The sequence below is a fragment of the Podarcis tiliguerta genome, assembly GCF_965153285.1.
Source record: "Podarcis tiliguerta genome assembly, chromosome: 2".
NCBI lineage: Eukaryota > Metazoa > Chordata > Lepidosauria > Squamata > Lacertidae > Podarcis > Podarcis tiliguerta.
The window spans coordinates 86,334,766-86,356,997 of NC_139535.1; the positions used below are offsets into that span (position 1 = coordinate 86,334,766).

Sequence of the window (22,232 nt, forward strand, 5' to 3'; positions counted from 1 at the left end):
CCTCCAGTGGCAAAAACAGATCTAATTATATTCCCATTCCCGTGAACCAAAGACACTGTCAGGCTGATACACAACAGCTAAAAATAGAGCTATTATGTATTGAAGATGGGGGAAGCGTTCTCCCTTGCTTCGCCCTTAGCATCCTGTTACACCGGTTATCACTTGCTGTACTCAATACTCACCATACAAAGATCTGAGACCTCTTTCTCTCCATGCCAGAGCAAATGTCCCTTAAAACAGGGGATCAAAACACCAGCAGAGATTTCAGGTACTAGAATTCAGACCAGAACTGGAACAGAAAGCTATTATAATAGATGGGAGAACACCACCTGGTGCTTTACTTGCTTTAAAGCAACAGCAGCACTGTCACAATCAGGGAGCTGATGGCACCCACGGAAAAGGGGGCTTTCTCTCCCCACTTAAACCTCAGTGCAATAGTTGCTGGTGAATTTGGAAAGGAGCTGTGCTGTTGACATCACTGGCTCACTTTCCAGAGAAAGGACACGGTCAAGCAGAGAAGAAATAGAGAAGTGTCCTATGGCACCTTAAAGGCGAACAAATTCATTATGGCATAAGCTTTTGTGGACTACAATCCAGTTCATCAGATGCATAAATCATTTGTTGGTTTTTAAGGAGCCACATGACTTTTTATTCTTTTTGCAACACCACAGACTAACCTAAGCAACCCCTCTAGAAAAAAAAGGACTGTTGTCCCTTTAAACAAGGGACAAGTAGTGATTAAATGTGCAAAACGTATACAGAACAGCAATGCCTTTGTACCTTAACTCCAATTATGGCTTGCTTGCTGAAGAAAAAGACCGGGATTTCTTTCCCATATAGTAGCCACAGGGCTCCTCAAGATGGTGCATTTATTGAGCATTCATCCTGATTTGCTTACATGGTGGTGAAATTGTATCTGCTTTTTATTGAGCAGTTCTTCAAAGGAAGGTTATACAAGAATGAGCATTCACCCTGATTTGCTTGTCGGGTAATGGCACGTCTTCCTGTTAAGTCATTTGTCCACCCCATACTTTTCAATAAATTTCCACATCATTTTCCAAAACACAAAAAGGTCTGATTTCTTTAAAGTGGATTTGTGTGCTAGAGTGTAAGAACCCTTTAATCTGCTTTAATTGTGCAAACCTAAAGTTATGTTATGTGCCTGAATCCCTCCTGCAAAATACTGACAGTCCAGGGGTGCCCAGGGCAAGCAACTGCTTTTGTATGTTCAGCCCACAGCACTAAAACAAGGTGCCCTTTACACCAGGCATGGCCAAACTCAGCCCTCCAGATGTTTTGGGACTACAACTCCCATCATCCCTGACCATTGATCCTGTTAGCTAGGGATCATGGGAGTTGTAGTCCCAAAACATCTGAAGGGTTGAGTTTGGCCATGTCTGCTTTACACAGTGAGGCTCCCAAACCAGGTGTTTCTGCTGTGGCCATTAAGAGATCTAGAGAAGGGGCAGATGTTCTTCCATCCTGAGAAACTCAGGCACTCTGATTGCTCCTCTTCCTTTGCTACCTCCAGTGTAAAGGACCCCAAGCCCTGCTCACCAGAGAGAGTGGGCTCTGGGGTGAAACATGCAGACCATTCCCACCTGTGAAGCTCTTGAACAGAAACTACAAAACCTGTTTCTGATGCCCATATTCATAGAATTGTAGAACTGTAGAGTTTTGAAGGGACCCTGAGGATTATCTAGTTTAATGCCCTGCAATGTAGGAATATGCAGCTGTCCCATATGGGGACAGAACTTGCAACCTTGGCTTTATCAGCACCACACTCTAAACCAACTGAGCTATCCAGCATTGGAAAGGCTCTCTTTCTGTTATATGTATACATGCAATCCAAAATTTGGCTAGTTACTTCAAATCATTTGAGATGCAGCAACACTTTCTTTAATAGCTTCCCTACTCTCCTGGTTCTCAGGCATATGATTTAAGAGCATCCCAAGTTCCCTTGCTTAGCAACTCCTTTTTGGACCTGTCACAAGGTTCTCACAGCCCTCCTTTCTACCTTTCAGGTTCTGCCTTCTATCATGCTCCTGTTCTTGAATCCACTCCCTCCTTCCTACACCGGGTCTCTCTATCTGTTAGATTCACTACTTTGACTGCAAAGTTAATAATAATAATAATAATAATAATAATAATAATAATAATAATAAATTTTATTTATATCCTGCCCTCCCCAGCTGAAGCCGGGCTCAGGGCGGCTAACAACAATAAAACAGTACAAAAGTACAGCACAAACAACACTCTAAAATCATTCATTATAAAATCAATTAATTCAAGCCACTGGCAACCATTGGGCCAGAGCTCCGCGAAGATTGCCGAGGGAGGGAGTCAGGCTGTGCCCTGGCCAAAGGCCTGGTGGAACAGTTCTGTCTTGCAGGCCCTGCGGAAAGATGTCAAGTCCCGCAGGGCCCTGGTCTCTTGTGACAGAGTGTTCCACCAGATCGGAGCCACGGCCGAAAAAGCCCTGGCTCTAGTTGAGGCCAGCCTAACTTCTCTGTAGCCTGGGACCTTCAAGATGTTTTTATTTGTAGACCGTAAGTTTCTCTGTGGGGCATACCAGGAGAGGCGGTCCTGTAGGTACGAGGGTCCTAGGCCGTATAGGGCTAGTTGGTGTTTGCTTGTGGGCTTCTCGTAGGCATCTGATTGGCTACTGAGGGAACAGGATACTGAACTAGATGGGCCTTTGATCTAATCCAGCAAGGCTCTTTGTATGCTCTTAGGACCAGTAAAACAAACAAACCTGAGCAATTGGCTGGTGAGTAAATATTGACAGAGTAATAAGCAAGTCAGTTCAATGTGTTTGTTTCTTATGACAGTAGCAAAGAGTGCATATACCAGTTATAATTCTGCAAATCTTCTATATGACATCACTGCTCCAGTGCTAGATCACATGGAGACAATCATGATCACTGCTACTTTGAGAACTGCTTGTGTGATTTGCTGTCTGCTTCCTCCTGAACCCCATGTTTTCTATTCACAGATGCTTGCAGTTATAAAGCCTGGCCAAAAGGATAGGTTTGGCCATGCACTTTAATTGGGAAGGTAGGGCTGAAAGCTCCCTGGAAAAAGTTGCAGGGCAAAGGGTGTGTACTCCTAAATGATATGTGGTTGGGTGTTGAGGAAGTAGGAGGGACTGTCACCAGTATCAGATATTCCTGTGATGCAAAGAAAAAGTGAAGCAGCCACATTTCTATTTATACACTGCTCTTCCTCTCACAGAGTACAGAATGGTGCACAAAATGATAAAATACAATAGAGCAATAATAATGAAAACCATCATTATAACAACACAACTAAATAACATGCAAGACATGGTATCAGCAGTAAGACCATAATCTGTATTTGTACCTGAAACTTGCGTGAATACATGTATCATTGGTTGCAACCTAAAACTTAACAGTGTGGAGGCTTGCCATATTTTCCACAGATGAGGTGCTGCCACTGAGAAGGCCCTACCTCTTATCACCAACATCCACATGACTTAATATTTTACTATGATCAAATTGACAATTTGCCTGGTTAATTGACTGATATACCAACTTTACTTTTAGGATCCTCAGCTCTCAGCCGCCTTACCTGCTGAGTATCTCTGCAAATGAGTTCTCCCATGTCAATCCTTTGCGAGATCCTTTTCAGTCAACTTGGTCCTTCACAGATGCTGCATTGTTGGCAGCTTTCTATGATATCTTAGAGTGTTTGTGAGAAATGAAGCACAACCGAAGCCTGGGGGTGGAGTGATGCAACCATTTTAGCCCATTTTATACTGATTTTATCATTTAAAGCTGGACACTCAATAATGCAGATTTTTCTTTTTTGCCCTTGCAACTTTGTCACCATCTTGTTTTGATGTAAGGTAAAGGTACCCCTGCCCGTACGGGCCAGTCTTGACAGACTCTAGGGTTGTGTGCCCATCTCACTCAAAGAGGCCGGGGGCCAGCGCTGTCCGAAGACACTTCCGGGTCACATGGCCAGCGTGACATCGCTGCTCTGGCGAGCCAGAGCCGCACACGGAAACGCCGTTTACCTTCCCGCTAGTAAGCGGTCCCTATTTATCTACTTGCCCCCGGGGGTGCTTTCGAACTGCTAGGTTGGCAGGCGCTGGGACTGAACAACGGGAGCGCACCCCGCCGCGGGGATTCGAACCGCCGACCTTTCGATCAGCAAGCCCTAGGCGCTGAGGCTTTAACCCACAGCGCCACCCACGTCCCTTTGTTTTGATGTAGGTGTCCATTAAACACACCACTTGTATGTTTAAAAGATTGTTTGTTCATACTTAGGAGTTAAGTGAGGAAGGGAACCAAATTTATGTTATTGAGACTTTGTTGCTTATTAATTAATATGAAGCAAAAGGGCTTCTGGCAATAATTTACATCCCACTTAACAAGTTTAGGTTCTTGATACAAAAGCAGCTAGGAGTTTGAACCTATGGATGCAACTTGAGAAATCCACGCATTTCTATAAAACAGGGAGACACAGCATGATCTGATGCACTTCCACAAGGCTAGATTTACACACTGGATCTAATAAATTTCCAAGAGATTTCTCCTTACGTGCTTGCCTGGGTCATATAGAATGCATAGCATAGGGTGCATTCCATTGCAGGTGCATTTCCCTCCCTTCCTTACAACTGTTACTAAACATGCCAAGCAATTCACAGTGATGTATTGGTGTGCAGGGACGCACACACACACACACACACAGCCTGTCTGGCACTGGCACATCCTGCATTGGCAAGCTCAGTTTGTTTTTGTTTTGCTAGCTGTTCTTGCAGCCCTCTGGGGATGTTAGATGGGAGTTAGTTTCCTTTTTCAGCAATGGTAGGTTTTGAAATTAGATTTGTCTGGTGTCAGGCTGTGACCCTGATCTTTCTATTGGGGTGCGAGGGGACATTTAAGTAGCCACTAAACTGTAAGGGATAGGAACTCTTGTAAACAACAGACTATGGGAAAAAAACAGCCAAAGCAATTGGTTGGTTGTCAGGCAGGATAACAGAATGTTGGGGAGCATGCTGTCATTATCTCCCCCGCCCCATATATTTTATTTTGACATCACAAAAGCTTGCCTGCATGTCTGGAAACTTCAGCTAAGTGTACTGTGGGCTGGTTTGTTTTGCATCAATAACTCTGGACTTTGAATTTGCATGGGTGTTGTTTTTAACACAGCCCCCCGTCCAAATCCGCCATATCACAGATCACATCTGTCTCTGTGGCCATTGTATTGTGGTGCTGCCATGGCACAGAAGCATGGATGCAACCCTTCACAGTGCCACCATAGTACAAAAATATGGATTGAAGGCAGTTTCCTATAAATCTGCTTGATTTTTTTTATTCAGGTTCCTGCCACAGCTCCCACCATATGAGAACCTCTCCATGTTCACAGTCTGCACCATGAACATTACTGCTGCCTAGTGCAATATTATTGATCTGTTTTTGCACACAGCAAAGCTGTCAAGTGCACATGCCATATTATGCTGCCGTTCATGGGCACGGATGTGATATCTTGTGTGGTAATTTAAAAATATGTACATTTGTGAGGGATGCTTTTTTATGAAGATGATGATGCAGTCGGTGGGTAAATAGGATCTGTTGGAATTCCATAGAAAAACACAGACCACACATGTCCTGTGGCATCCCCCAGATCTCTGACATTTGCAGGGCAGTCTGTACGCACCAATGTAAGCTTTAATCTGATGCTCGGGTGGGGGCGGAATTTTGTGTAAAAACTAAGCAAATTCATTCGTTTTCATTCAGAGGAGCCGACTTGTAACCCCCCCCCTCAAAATCTTTCAAAACAGCAGCGCCAGGTTTCTGCAGAGCTAAAAATAACAACAGCAATATACTGAAGCAGATGCAATTCAAGCGCAGGCTAGTCGAGTATTATGCATATAGATAGATAGAAACAAACAAACAAACCCTATTGCTATGTTTTCCCGTGCAAAATTACCACAGCAAAATTCCCCATCATTTTCATTCCAAGCCTGTGCTTTTTTTTTTCCACCTGCAACGCGGACGGACCGTATCTGATAGTTCCCTCCGTGCAGATTAGGTAACACACAAGATGGACGGAGGAGAAAGGCAGGCAGGCAGGCAGGCGGTGGGGGGGTAGGGGAGCGAGCAACAGGGAAAGGCATCAGCTCCGGCTCTGAGGCGGACGAGATGAGAGCGAGGGAAAGGCGGAGCTGCGGGACTCCTGCCGTCACGCCATTGGCTCTTCTCCCCGCCTCATTTGCATGTCTCAGAGCTTTCTTTTATGCCTGTTCCCCCCCCAACCACCACGTGACTTGAGCGGCGGACGAGACTTCCTGTTTGAGGTTGGGGAGGGGAGGAGGGAGTAACTCTCGCGTCTCCCTGCCCCCTCCCCCCCGCGCGCTCCGTTGTGGTCTCGCGCTGCCTGCCTGGCGGGGCTCTTGTCAGTTAGTAACAAAATGGCTGCGGTGGCAGCAGCTCTGCTCCTGAAGCGGAGGACAGAGGCGGCGGCGGTGGTGGTGCAGGCGGCTGCTGCTACTGCTGCGAGGAGGAGCGGGGGGCCGGCCCGGCAGCATCACTGAGCTCGGCGGCATCGCCTGTCCCGCCAGCGGCCCAACCCCCTTCCCCTCCGAGCGAAAGCTCCGTCCGAGGAGCCGCTCCTGCTGCCTCCACAAATCCCCCGTATCTCTCCCCCCCCCCCGAGAACCTCTCTCTCTCTTGAGTCCCTGTGGAGGGGAAGGAGAGCGAGCGAGCGAGCCTGCTGGATCCTGCTACTGATTGGGTGGATCCCGCTGGGAGAGAGCCTGACGGACCTCCTTATGAGAAACTCAACGGCTGGATCGCCCAGGGATCCGTGGATCCTGACCCTGTGAGAAAGAAAGAGACTGGATTTCGCCTTCTTTTCTGGATCCACCTATGTTTGGCATAGCTGGGTGGATCCCCATGAGAGAGACTGGTGGACCCCCTCGTCAGCAAGAAGCTTATCTCCTGGATCCTTTTAGGATCCCTGTCTATCAGAGAGACTGCTGGACCTCCCTTCCTTGGATCCACATATGAAAGGCACAGCTGGTGGATTTCGCTGGCATCTGTGGATCCTTGCCTTCTGAGACACTGCCTGGATTGCTCTCCCCCTTGGATCTGCCTGAGAGAGACTGCTAGATCCTTTTCCTGCTTGTGTTCCACGTCTCTCCTCCCTTTTTAGAGAGACCGTACTGGGTACTTCTTGTTTGGATGTGAGACTCTTCTGGATCCCCCGTGGCTCCTTTTTGTTTTTCCTAAGCTATTCCCTTATACACTTCTGGATGGGTACAATTTTCTCCATTTTAATTTGCACTTTTGAAAACAAAATATTCAGATGCTCATCCATATAAACTGAGAATCTCCCAAACACATATTTTTTAAAAGCTGTGTTCTTATCAATTAGAAAGCATAACATTTCCCACTCTCTCACATCCCAACAGTTCATTTTTGCTGCAACCACGTACATTTAATTTTAGAACAAAATTCCGTGTGCAAAACTCTAGCTGGGGACTCATAACTGCTAGTTCTGCTTCACTGGAAATAAAAAAGATATTTTAAAAAAGGACCTGCATCTGCTGCACTTCTCTGGGCTGGAATCAAACTGGAGCTTTTAGCTCTTCTACTTGGATACTGTTGATTTCTTGTCTGGTTTCCCCAACCCCCTCCCTCCTCCTTTGTGGCAGGTTATTTTTGGTGGGGTTTTTTTTTTATTGGAACGGGCATAAATATTAAAAAAAAAAAATCCAACAACTGACTTTCTTGGCCGTGTGAGATTTTTTTCGTATTCAACGTGAAAAAATACGGGTACTTTTTGTAAGAAAAAGCATTAAAGAAAGAAAGGAGCACGCTAGTGAAACTCCCAGACGCCAGACAAAATATTCACTTGTTCTTTTTCAAGGAGACTGAGTCGAAAGCTGCCAAAGAGCCCCAGAAGGAAACGAAGCAAAGGTAAGAGGAGGGCCATTCCCTTCTCTTAATTGGGAGGCAGGAAAAGTTAAAAATGTAAAAGACCTTTTAAGTAGTTCAGTGCATGCGCCTCCCCGTGCCATAAGTACAGAACAGAGCTGTTTTCTGTAGTGTTTTTTTAAAATAAAAATTCTGCTGTAGTCAGTAAAATAATAAATCTATGAAGTGCTTTCTAATAATAAGCTATTATATTCAAAGACTAAAATAGACTTGGATGCCAGCTTTAAAAACTTCAGTATTTATCAGGCATATTTTGCATGTAGTTCCTTGTCCCTGCAAAAAAATCCCACACCATATCATGCACATGAGAAAATATGGAAAATATAATAAATTATGGAACAGAATTAATCTTAAATTATTTTAGTGTGTGCATGCTGTTGATAGCATCTCACATTACCATGTGATGCAATGTTTGGAAAATAGTGATAATTAGCCTTGGCAATTTGTCTTGGTTTAAGTGTAGCTAGAATGGAAAAGCTGATTGAATGTAACCAACTGGAGAAAACTTGAACTTCATCCTTGATTGCCTACAGTCAAGTATAAAAAGATGACTGGATCTTTTTTTCAGTGTTTCTTTAGAATGTAGGCTTCTTTTGTGTCTATATTATTAAGTTCTTTGCTGGAGAAAAATATTTTAGCATATTTTTGTGTCACCAGTTTTTCCTTTTATGGTAGCAATGATTAATGGAGCAAACCATCAGTTACTAAAGTATCGGGGTCAAAGTAGGATTTCAGTGTGTACAAAATTCTGCCTGTGCAAAATTTATTATTTAAGTATTTGGAAAACCCTCTGCTTCATTTGCTTCAAAGCCTAAACTTAGAAGTGCAGTAGTCCATGCACAGAAGGTCGCTATGTTTTCAAAATATAGAAAATGTTATCTATGGCTCACTTAATACAGAATGCCTTGGTAGATATTTTAGTTAGTCGCTTTATAAAGATCAGTCTTTAATTTTAGTTTAATGTCCTCTGTTGGAGAGTTTTTTTTTACATTTAAACTCTGTATGTAATAGGGACAACCCATTGTTTTGTTTTCTAAGTCAGGGTAGACCTATCTACTCTGTAAATAAGGTAGTGGTGTTCATTAATTTCAATGATTCTACTCTGAATAGGATTAACATTGGTGACCACCCAATAGTTCCATTGTAATTTTGGCACATGTTTATAATATCAACTCCTTCTTAGAGATATTGAAATGTGGGTGAGAGAGAAACCAAAATCCTGGCTGAATTGGAATATATAAGAACAAGTAATTGTCACTTATTTTAGTGAACCTCATTGGATGCATCAAATTTTATGGGTAAATTGTTGAGATGCAGCAGATAAACGATTAGCAATACAGACATAAGAACACATAAGGAAGAAAGAAGAAGACAGCTGCAATAAACTGTATATATGTTTTTAAGAGCCCATAATATATCGTTATGATTTCTACGTAGTGAGACTCACTTCTGACTTGTTTTTCTATGGTTTGTGTGGCTGTCAAGATACACATTTAGTAATTATTTAATTTTCCTCATAATCCAGATAGAGTTGAACAGTTTGTCAATGGGTAAAGCTTATGATTTAATCTTTCCCCCATAGCTGGTTATTGGAATTTCCAGTCATCATCTGACACCCTCTTCCTTCTACCCTTTCTGGCTACTGATACCTAACTGTGAACTCTGATACCAAACAGTGTATCAGAAATATTTAATATTCCCTTCACAGCTACAGGCATGTTTTATTCATACAGTTATTTTCCTGTTATCTGATATTATCAATTTTCTGTGCAAGCATTTGGTAACTATCAGTTTTCTGAATACCTTTCGCAGATACCTTTTGGTAGAAAAGGTGGAAAAGACTATTGTTTTTTTGTTTGTTTTTAAAAAACCCACTTGTGCCTTTTCTGTTGCTTTTTTAAAACTTTTGTTAGTTGGTTATTGATTTTAAATGCAATTTTTACTTACCTGATGATTGTTTGATGTCCTAGAGCATTAGTAGTGGCAAGTTATGATGCTTTCTACTTTTGTCACCTGGGACATGCATGGATTAGTAAATAAGGTATATTATGAAAGAGAGATTCCTACTAATGCCGAAACCAAAGCAATTATGATGCATTCTGTGAACTCCTTGTCAGAGATGCTTCCATTGTAAAACTGACTATTGCACTGAACAAAAATGAAATGGGCTGAGGGAGCACTAGGACTCATAAAGATAGCCCTTTCAGTGCATAGGTGGGAAAACCCAACATGTTTTCCACTATCCATGCATTCTGAAAGAGAAAATGTGCAAATGACACGAATGGAAACTTGAGTTCATGGTGAATAATGCAATGAAAAACCTTAACCTAGTATGCGGCAGCTGTGAAAAAAGTGGATTGCATGCAAGGGATCATGCCTTTACAATATATGCTGTGACCACATTTGGCATTCTGTGTACGGATTTGGTTGCTGCTTCTCAAAAGGATATTGTAGAGCTGGAAAAAGGGTAGCAAGCAAAATTATCTGGAGGCTGGTGCAGAGAAACTGGACTGAGAAGTATCTTCTTCATACCATAAGTATGGGGGGGGGTCATCCTATAAAGTTGAATGGTGGGAAATTGAGGATAGACAAAAGGTAGCACTTCTTCAGACAGTGCATAGTTAAAGCTATAGAATTTGCTTCCGCAAGATCTGCTGATGACCAACTTAGATGACTTTAAAAGGGAACTAGATGAATTTATTAAGGGGTAAGGCTATCAATGGCTGCTAGTCATGATGGCTATTTGCTACCTCTAGGATTAGAGGCAGATTGCCCCTGAATACTAATTGTTGGGAAACAGTGGGAGAGGGCTATCTTCCTCATGTCCTGCTTGTGTGCTTCTCATAGGTTGGTTATTTAGGAAATGGGATGCTGGACTAGATAGGCCTTTGGTCTTATATAGCAAGGCTCTTCTTATGTCAACAAGCAGGCCATAAAACACTTTAATAGTGCAGTCTTATGCATGTTTACTTTTATACTTCAGTCACATTGATTACTGCAAGGGAAGTGAGTATAGGATTACAGATGAAAAGCATGATATTAATCCACATGGGGTTTATTTTTGTGTCCTTACACAGTGTGATTAACTGTTGAATCTTCAATACCTCATGTATTTCTAAATAGTATGCCAGTATTAGTTTGTTCTTCAGCTCTGTGGGTGTTAGCTCATCAAGGGCAGGTGTCCTAAGCCATCAGTCTGAAACTGTGGTGTATCCTTTTTCTGACTGGACTGTTGGTCATGTCTTTGGGAAATGCATATCACATTCTTCTAGAATAGGTAGTGAAAGCTAATATACAGTGGGAGATATGAAAGACAAAGAAATGGACCATATACTTATCATATGTTCACCAACATATTAGACACTTGTCTAATAAGATCACTAGCTAGTATTTCCTGGTGGTGACCCTCATATTAGGCTCCTGCAACATATATTCTACAGTAACAGCAAAAGGGATCTTCATTTTGAAAATAATTTCCAGACTAACCACCTGAAGGCTAGACCCCATGTATTGTTTGGAAGAGGTCCTTTAATCACTTTCACCTAGCAGTAGTATTTTGCACTGTTGCTAAGAAGGAATGGGGTTTTATAATTACTTTTGTGATTCTTGATTTATTCCTGAAGTTGGAATAGATGTATGCTTTTGGTGATTGTTATTAGCCCTCTTGGGCAGCCACAATATTAGGATAGTAATTAAACATTTTAACATTTTGTACTATTTAAAATATTAAATTCCTTTGATATTCATTATATCATAAAAAAGCACATGATCACTGTAGAAGAATCATATGCCCAGCAACAGAGGTTGTGTGCGATTTTGTTGTCATCTTTTAGTCAGACATTTTAGCAAGGTGTAACACTCCATCATCAGAATAAATAGTATCCCAAACTCTTGTTTGAAGGCATTACAATACCTTTTGTATGTGAAAATAGTCAATCTAGGAAAGAATAAACATTGTTGAGTCTGTTTCTCTGTACTTCTATTTTAAAATGCAAACAGATTTCCATGTGTAGGGAATTCGGTTTTATTTATAAGCAAAATGGTTGCCATAGTGATTGCCAGTTTTGGAACACTTATAAATCTAAAAATGAAGCCTTTAGAGATATACCTACTAAAACATCAACATGAATTTTTTTTGGCACTCAGAACCTTAATGGCATAAAAATAAAGCCGCCGTGTGTGCGAGAATGGATAATACTTTTAAATTACATTTAGTTGTTCTATGCAGCTGGTCTTGTAGAGATAAATATGCACTTTTCCCAATGCTGTCATCTGGCTCCTTTCCAAAACAAGCTGGAGGAGGAGGTCAGGGGTGGGGCAGACTTCTACTTCAGCAAAGGAAGGCTTTCAGATGGAAAGAATTGCTAGAGAAAGTCCCTATGAGAACACTGCAGACTAAAAGCTTAGCTCCCACCCCATTTCTATTCACACAGGGATATATGTTAATTTATTTGCTTTTTGAAATCTGTTACAATATTTCAGACAAAATCATTTCAAATGTGTACATCAATACACATTCGTTAATCTGCTAAGTTTTTCCATCTATTATGAACTATAGAAGGTTGTTGCTTTGTTGTATGACTAGGATTCTCATTCTTTACCTTGTAAGCTATTTTTGGCTTGTTTTATTTATTGTTTATTTTTAGAACCCGTTTAAAATTCAGATTACAAGATAATGTCATATTTGGAATATTTCTCCCCTTGTCTTGAAGCTGCAGGAAGGAGTTCATCAGGCCATTTAGTAGTAGAGATGAATGATAAGAAACCTCTTAAGTGCCCGGTGATGATGTAGTCTAGCCAATTTTGTATCAGCTGTTACCTTCTGGTGATAATGGGTAGAGGTTTTCAGTAGCTTTATAGAGACATCAGCCAGGTCAAAAGAATTTAAAGACCCAATATATTTTACTGAATTGCAATATGCTATGGCAATAACAAATTTAATTACAAAACTGGCTTTCAATTGTTCATAATCTTTGTATTTAGAGGATAAATATAGCAAGTTGTGGAAACGGATTAGTCATACCTGCTGTCTTCTATCCTGCAGCCCATTCAGAAACATTCTAAATTGAAGGACTATTGCATTGTTGGCTGTGTAGCTTGCTTTAAAGTATGCCTGCACTGGCTAAGATCGAGAGAGCTCCCATTTATGTGTACAGAGCAGTTGTGCATATGCAGAAGGAGGTGACCATAAAACAAAATTTCTGGTGGCATCTTCTCATTGCTCATGGGATGCTGCTCCAGAGAACTAAAAGTTCGTGGGTGCATGATATTCTGGATGTTGACCCATATTGTGAGTTAAAAACAAACTTATCAGTTGTAAACATTTCCACTCAGAAATATAGAGTGCACAAACAGCTTCATACTCAAGTAAAAAACAATGTGTATTTTATGAGATTTTTTTTTTTAATGGTCGCTTATTTCTTTAATCTCGTTAAGCCTTCTATAATTCTAGCCTGTTTTTCCCTTGCTCTCTCTGTGGAAACCTATTATGAACTGTGCCACATGTCAGCATGTGATTGCTTGATTTTTATTTTTTAAATATATTTACTTCAATAACATTCCTCCTGAATGTTCATTTGGGTGTGGTTTTTTATTTTAAGAATAGATGCAACCCATGCACAAACTTTGACCCATGAAACATAAAGTGTCTGAGACAGTAAAGGCTAGTTACCAGAGCCCCTCTTGTTATATTTTACAGCTGTGGAGGGCTTAAGAGAGTGAAAGCAGTATCTGTGCTACAGAAGTGATGTTTTATGGCTGGCTGCCCAGATTGTCTAGCTTTGCACACAGCTCTGCAGTTTGTCTTCAGAGGGCTGGAGAGGTGGAATGTATTCTTAATAAACAGCCTCATCTCTGCAGAATTGTATTTCCCTATTTTAAAAAGGGGTCCTTTTTCCATTCTTCATTTTTATTTAAAAAGTTGTAGTTTAACTACCTAATATTAAATTTTGTTTTAAAACTGGCTGGGTTACCATTGCTCAAATATCGTTTTAGAAAGACTGCTCTCAGAAACAATGTTAGTTCCACCTCCTCCCCCTCCGAATAAGATTCCTAAATGGTTTGAATAGCCCTAAAAACAATATTGTTGTAATTGTCACCTTGCTATAACTGCCAGGACAGTAACCCCTTCTTCTCCATCTGCCTTTCTCCTGTGGCATATTGTAGTCAAGGAGAATCATGCACATGGCATACCAATATTTCTGTAGCAGTCTTTTGTTGGTAAATGTCTGCTGACCTCTCTTTCCTTGTGTCTGATCATGGCTGTTGTCTCTCTCACCCCAGTCCTTAAGTTGGTATTTCCTAATATATTCAGAGCTGATTTTTTTTTATTGTAGAGGGGGTTCTTCAGGAACAAAAGCAAAAGTAAAATTGGCTGCATTCACTTGGTGCCCTTGCACAAGTTCAGGACTTTTGATCCATCAGGAGGTGTGCAATAACAGAGGAAGGGAGCAGATTGCCATTCCCCCCTCCCTCTCAACGTTTAGTACCCTGCCCTGAAAATCAGTTGAGAAGGCTCTCCTCCAGAGCAGATTTTCTGTTGGATGCAGGTGGGTGTTGTTGTTTTTTGATAAAAAAAGCAGAATTTAAAAAGCAGCGGGATGCCCCATTAGTTAACGTGGTATCTCAGGTTAAGAATGGTTTCAGGTTAAGAACAGACCTCTGGAATGAATTAAGTTCGTAACCAGACGTACCACTGTACTCTGTTTTCCCTGTATATTTAGCATGAGTTGTTTTTGTGAAAGGAATGGGAAGGAAAGAGGAAAGCAAGTTTGGGAGCAGCTGCTGCTCCACTGGTCAATGGATGGGGCCAAGTTGGTGGTCTTCCTCAGAGGCAGGAAGTGTGGTTTCCCAGTGGCCCTTGGTGCCATGACTGATGGCAGACATCATTGGTAAATCAGTTCAAACTTAGGTTCTGCGTTAGAACTGCATATAATAATAGCAGACTGCAATGGAAAAGTGGTATAGCTTTATGCTCTCCTGGTTTCACTATTCTATACATCTTTGTCTAGAACCAGACGAAGGTGATTGTCCCTCTTCCACACCAACGCTAGTAAAGTAGCTTCTCAACTAGATTAGGATAAGAAGTTTCAAACACGTCTGTACAGTGAGGTGTACTATAATTCTTAAATAATGTATGTTATAGGTTGTTTTGATAATTCAGTATAGAGGCTGTTAAACTGTGGAATTAAAACTGCACCTTTTAAGTGCTACTTTAATCAAAAGAAAACAAAAGGGCAATATTACATAGAAACAAGAAGGCTTAATAGAAATAAAGAGGATTATGAAGCAATTTAAGCATTACAACTTCAGATGGCATCAAGGTTGGATGGTATGCTAATCAGTTTTGGCTTTTTACCAGGTAAAATGATGGGTTTATAACCTTTAAGGGCTCAGCTTTCTCATTAAAAGAAAAACTTTGACAAACATGCACTACAGGTAGAATCCAACATTGTTTAAACTGGTCTCTGTGTGCTCCCCAAATTTCTTTGGTGGGTTCCCCCAATCATCTGGAGAATATTTTGAGTGCACATGGAATATTGCATGGGGGAGAGAAGAAGGTAAAGTCTTGTTGTGCAGGTTGGTTCATTCTACTTATGAATGGACAGTGTTGGATATAAGCCTGTATTGGCGTTATTGTATTTGGGCATGTATTGATAATGAGCTTAGAAAGGTAGTAGTAAATGAAAAATGATGTAAAACTGCACTGTGTGTAATATTTATGTCTTAAGATAACGAATGTCTCTCTATTTGGCTTCATAGGTTGCCATGAAAGCTGTACCTTTGGAAACTAGCACATTTGAATATAATTAGAGACAAATTACTTTACAAAAACATCAATACAGAATAAAAAACCCTCCTCTGTACTAATGTTTTTGTATAGTCATTTTTTTCTAATTACATTTTTCAAAGGTACAGATAATACCACAAATGTTTCTGCTAGCCTGTGACCATTTCATTAAATTTGTAAAGTACAAGTGTACTAGAATGCTCCATCTACAGCCTGAAACATAGTTTTCATTGTTTCTTTCTGAATACACGTGCAGTAATAATAATGGTTGGCATTCAGTCACCCGTTTTTCCAAAGACAGTTGCTTGCATTGCATCAGAGGCTATAGGGATGGCTTGTTGGCATGTACAACCACTGTTCTAAGAGGGAATTGGAAAATTGCTGTATGCACAGTTTTGGATTGAATATCTTATTTTAAAGGGCTCAAATTGAAGCAGTGTGATTCAAATGAACCTTATTTCATATCAGTGGGGATGTAAGCAAATGCCTGATGAAATCCATGGCCTTGAAATCACAACTTAAATGTAAATATTGCTTCTCCTTTTTTGACTGAGAGCATTGTGTTGGTAATGTGCACTTTGTAGTGGTATGGTACATATGCTCCCAATGTAGAGTTTGCTACTCTTGGAATGATACCAATGTAGAACTTTTAATTTATTTTTCTACTGGTTCTAGTTGTAAAAACGTAAGGCAGTAATGTACAGTGGTACCTTGGGTTACATACGCTTCAGGTTACATACGCTTTAGGTTACAGACTCCGCTAACCCAGAAATAGTGCTTCAGTTTAAGAACTTTGCTTCAGGACGAGAATAGAAATCATGCTCCGGCGGCGCGGCAGCAGCAGGAGGCCCCATTAGCTAAAGTGGTGCTTCAGATTAAGAACAGTTTCAGGTTAAGTACAGACCTCCGGAACAAATTAAGTACTTAACCCAAGGTACCACTGTATTATGGTACATTGTGCCTGAGTGTTGCAGTGTGGGTCATAGTTTTTCAGAACTACATTTAGTTTCAGAGTATGTCATATTGTTATAAAATAGTGATTGTAGTATTTGCATTTTCTGTACCTTATAAACAGCTATATTGAGCTTCTGTTGGTGAAAAATGAATCATTTTAAATAAAAACCATAGTTTCCCATGATTTTTGAAAAAAGTAATGTTGAAGTAATTCTTTGGCAAAAACTCAAAAATCCACTGTTGAGCAATGTGTTTATTACGATCATCTAAAATGCTACAAAATTGAGGCAAGCTTTGAGTTTTCCAGAACTCCTTTTCAGACAGGATGTTACAAAAGTAGGCTGGATGTTGTAGCCATGAGATCTGCTTAGACTGCGTTCCAAAATGGAGACTGCAAGCTGAATATGTCCTTCCCAGGTGCTTCAGATATCAGGTTACACACCTCAGATTCCGGGATATAGAAGCAATGGCTAGTCTCTGGTTCTTAGAAATTAAAGTCTGGCTTGTAACTGGCTGTGTAGGAAGCAAGTAAAAGAGAAACGTACATGGCTGTCTTTAATTTATCAAAACCAGGGATTAATTTTGGACATTGTAGTACTTAAAAAGAGTAAATTGAAGCAAAACTGAATGGTATTACCTCTTAGTTGGAGTCAATCTTCAGGTCATACACACAGAGGGTATGGTTCATCTAAAGAGCAGCATCAGCAGAAGCCTTACACAAGAACATTTGCTTGTGCAACGGGACTTTATTTCCCACTCTTCCCCCATGCCCCTTGTAATTGGCTGGTGTGGGTGTATGTCAGAAGAACCCCCAGAACAGCATACATGGGCGGAGGTGTGGGTGTTGGTCCATCTGGCAAGCTGAAATGCTTGTGCAGACTGAACGCTCATCCTAGCACATGGGTTTGGAGCAGATGGGGCTATAAGTCTAATTTACTATCTCATTAAACATAGGAAGTGCAGAAACTATTTCCCTAAAAGCCAGTCTTCTTGTTTTCAAAAACAGTGGTACCTCTGGTTACAAACACCTCGGGATACAAACACTTCGGGTTACAGACTACACTAACCTTGAAGTAGTACCTTGGGTTAAGAAGTTTGCCCCAGGATGAGAACAGAAATCGCACTCTGGTGGCAGCAGGAGGCCCCATTAGCTAAAGTGGTACCTCAGGTTAAGAACAGTTTCAGGTTAAGAACGGACCTCCGGAATGAATTAAGTTCGTAACCAGAGGTACCACTGTATGCTTCTCCTAAGGTGAGCAAATTACATAGTTACATGGTGCCATTTTAATATGATTCATGTATTTTATTAAGAAAAAGATGATTTAACAAAATTAATGGTACATAAAAGAGGTTTGCCTACATTAATACTACAGTACTCAAAAATTAGGCTCATGGATACAATTTGAATTTTCTCTTTTCCTAGTTATATAGCTATGTGTATCTATAAGTGGCAGCTCATAGGTTCCCTTTTACAAGCTCATTTCCCACTGAGCACCTTTCTCTCTCTAAACTTTCAGAAGTTATTCACCTAGGGTATGTACTGTAAGGTTTGGTAAACTCATCCATATTGGGGCTAATACAGTATTTTTAGCTTACAAGAGTGCATTTTTTGTACTTGAATGGCTTAAGGCAGGATTAAGCAAATTTCATTAAAAAGTGCTCTTTGTGGATTTCAGCTTTCACCTGTATGTGAATAGTATGGAATGATATTATGGCTTCTCATCTTACATTAAAGAGCATTACTGTTTAGTAGCTGTAAAATAGTATTTCAGTAGCAGTTAGACTAGAGTCATTTGTATAAGCTACAAAGACAATGTTAAAGAAAAAGGTGCCTTTCTGTTTGAGATTCAGTGTAGCAAGTACAAAGCACTTAATATTCTGCCTTACTAGTATAACCACCATAATAAATCTTAATTCCAAGTATTTCTAAGTCCTCTATTTTGTCACGTAAGCAAAAGTTTTCTCACTTAATCCCTCCCACTCCTGATTTGATGTTTCCCTCCTCTTGAGAATCCCAGGACCCTTGACATTTCATTGTGTCTCTTGACTAGCTCGCTAGGGGTCTGAGTTTAGAATTCTTTCCATCTACTTAATACACTGAATTCCATATTCACAATGCTTCTAACAAGTATGGAATTTAGAAAACTTTTAAAGGGTCTATTGAATTTACAAAAGAAGCTGTCAGTTCATTGAAGAGTTACTGCACATCTGCAGTTCGGATGTTGCTTTACTATAATGTTAAGTAGGAATATATCGCAGGAATAAAATTTTTTTTTAATCTTTTGAAAAATCACAATTTCAAAGCAATCCTAAGCTTTAAGCCAGTAGTTTCCAACCATTTTATTCCAGAAACTGTCAACTAGTTTGGGATATAATATACCTTGTTCTGTGAAAGAACTGTTGTGCTTTTTAAAAGTACAACCAGTGTGGAATTGAGACCCATTCGGTTATGAATTTTTTGGGTAAGTTGCCTAGTTTGCCAGTCCTCAAAAAACAGTGAGAAGATTTCTCCCATTTCCCACACGCCTAACTTACTAGCTACCTCCTCCTAGTTTCCTTAGTGATTTTGATTTGCAAAATACCTGGCACTGGTATTTGCAAAAGTAGTTCAAGTTGTTCATTGCAACACCACTTCTGGTAAGAATGATTGCAAGTGAGGGGCGAGACTAGCAGCTGCTGCTGCAGTGTTAGAACCCAAGTGGCAGCAGATGTTAAGCTGAATATTGTGTTAGTTCACCCATAATGTCAAAGCATGGATTGGTGCTATTATAAGAGTGATTTCTGTGCTCACACTTCCCTTGTTTCCCTTGAGCACTGCAATTTCCTCTCAATATTTTGACAAACCATAGTATGGCATTAATATCTAGATTGGCAGTCTGAATCATTTTCTTGCTTTTCAAACCTGAGTTTGATCCTGGTATGCAAGGTGAGCACAAACCATAGTTTTGTAACAGCACTGTGGTCTGATGGAAATCTGTGTGCATAAGGACACAAGTTATTGTGGACCAAGTTATTGTAGCAAGACATCATGTAATCATCACCAAACATCACTTGGGGCATTTGTGAAGTGGTGATAGCTTTGCAGAAACCTATAAGGCCTGCATATTTGATTTATTTCAGTTGCATAAGGATGGGTCCCCTCCCCTTTTTATCCTGGTTGTCCAACAGTCATTTCTTGATGGAGTAGTGATTTCCTACCTTTCACAATAATGGTGGAATTTTCAGTAATAAAGTCTTGATAGCGTGATTAGGGATTATGTTGAAGCAGAGACTGCCAATTGAATTAAGAGGTCTTCCTAACTGCCAACCTGTGCTATTAACTTCATTGTTTTTAGCCTCTGTTATCCCAAAGTGAGAATAGAGGTGAGGAAATTATCTGATTATCCAGGAGCACTGTCTTCTTTTTCATTTTCTTCAACTGAAAGTTGACCCTTTGACTGGGTAAAAAATTCATAGCACAGAAAAAGCAAGATCAAGATTGCCATTCCAGTGAATTGCCCAACATATTCATGGCAGTTACTAGGATCACTCAGTTTTCTGCTCCCTGAAGACCTATGATGTTTGTGGGATCTATGCAGGTCTGGCTCCAGAACTTTGGCAGGCATTGCCAGGCTGCCCTGAATGGGCCCTGAGAGTCCCCTAGTGGCTCCTCCAGTGCCCATTGCCACTTGGGCCCTTTTGAAGCCACTGCTGATGGTGCCAACATCCTGCTCATGGGATTGCCTAGTAACTCACAGTCCATTACAGTGCTGCTGCTGCTGGATAAGTGCACAAGAGGGTGGAGCAGTCATCAACCTTCCCTTCCCTCTTGTGGTGCCAGTGCTTCAGTGGGTCCTGGCTCATTACAACACCAGTGTGGCTGCTGTCAGGGGCTCAAGTGGCAGCAGGTATTGGTGGGGACAGGCAAGGCTTCAAGTGACAATAGGCCCTAAGAGTGTGTAAGTTGTCCATGCTTATCTCTAGTAGCATTTTTCAACAAGTTGGTTTATACACATCTTCTGGAATGAATGTGGAGCACATACTTGTGGTTGAAATTGTTGCTGCTGCTGTTGACTGCTCTTGAACAAACTTGAAGTGCCCTGCTGGACCAGGCCAATGGACCACCTAACCCAGCGTCTTGTTCTCACAGTGGCTGATCTGAACACAAGAGCCCGCTCCCTTCCGATGGTTTCCAGTAACTATCATTCAGCTATGGAGGCAGAACATGGGAGGGACGGACAAAAGAGAAGAATAGACAAGAAAAATGGGGGCTCTTTTCTTTCAGAGTAATACAAGTGTGGAAGATTCTAATGCCTCCCTTTTCAGTCCAAATACCTCTTTTAGCATGTATTTTTACTCTATCATTCCATGTTCATGCAAGTCTAGCTAACAGGCTTGCCCTTTATAACAGCTTCTGCATGGGAGAATTGCTGGAAATGAGGAATTTGCATTAGTTATGGCTCGTATTGGAGCACGTGCATATCCACCTTTTAGCCATGCTACAAAAAAAAAGAAGTTCTACGCCTGGGTAATCAGCTCCCTGCCAAGTAAGGTTGAGATCTATCGCCATTTATAAATTTAGCACATTGAGCAAGTTTTGCATACATTTATGGGGTGTGAGGGTGTTAAAATAATTTATTTAGGTTTTGCTACTCTTTAAAGGGCTAGAACATTGATGCTGTACCCAGTCATAGATGCCCTGTCCCCTAACAATTGGGAGTCTCTTTCAAGCATAATATGATAATATGTATAAACTTTTTAAAAATGAAAACTGAGATTCAGGAAGCTGGACTAGTTATCTATTGCTTTGTTTTTTCAGAATTTGTAGCATGAGCACAACCTCACCATTGGCATCCTTTTGAAGAGACTCCAGTCTTCATCAATGACCTAATTAATTGTGTAAGACTTTCTTCTATGTTGAGAAATCCTTCACAAGGAAGAGTTAGCTCTCTTTCATTGAGTTACATTTCTTCCTCCTATAATATCCCTCTTTTCAGTTTAATTCGCCAAATGTAAACCATTCAGTCCAAGAAGCATTCTGTGCCAGCTTCTTGCCTCAGGCTAAACTTGTTTTGGAAAGTTTTAGGGTAATGGTTCAACCATTTCAGAGGAAAGAGATGGGGGGAAACAAGCTGTTTTAGTGCTTCCATCTTTTGGCGGAACACACTGAAACAAAAAGAAAATTCCCTGAGAAAGCTTAAGTTTACAGCAGCTGATTGCTTTGAACTACTGCTATGTTTCTTGATTCTCAGTAGGTATGACCAGATGTTAGAAAAGACATCAGCTATGAACATTCATGCCCAGTTTTCTTTTGGTAGTGCAAAGATAGTATGTCTTTCACTATGTACTAACAACATGTCTTGCTCACTGGATCCCAAAGAGGATAGTGTATAGTTGGGAGTGATGAAGGAAATTTCTAGAGTGGTATGTAGATGGAAATGCTGAGAAGAGGCCAGGATTGCCAAAGCCAATAGCAGAAAGGGGATTATGGAATCAGTGGCCTATTGGGCAAAGTGAGGGATAGTGTGCACACACTCATTTTT

The 22,232-nt window shown here is 40.8% G+C and overlaps 1 protein-coding gene across 10 annotated transcripts in view; it reads left to right on the top strand.

The window, feature by feature from the left end:
• Positions 1-6,292: 6,292 nt before the first annotated feature.
• The window catches only part of TNRC6C (trinucleotide repeat containing adaptor 6C), a 120,829-nt gene continuing 104,889 nt past the window's right edge, over positions 6,293-22,232 (top strand). For 7 of the 10 annotated variants that reach the window (XM_083428457.1, XM_083428465.1, XM_083428467.1 and 4 more), the window contains exon 1: positions 6,293-7,949. The gene's annotated coding sequence lies outside the window, so the exon portion shown is untranslated. Of the gene's footprint in view, positions 7,950-21,508; positions 21,589-22,232 lie in introns of those variants that run through there. The other 3 variants (XM_083428462.1, XM_083428464.1, XM_083428461.1) reach the window with 2 other exon arrangements.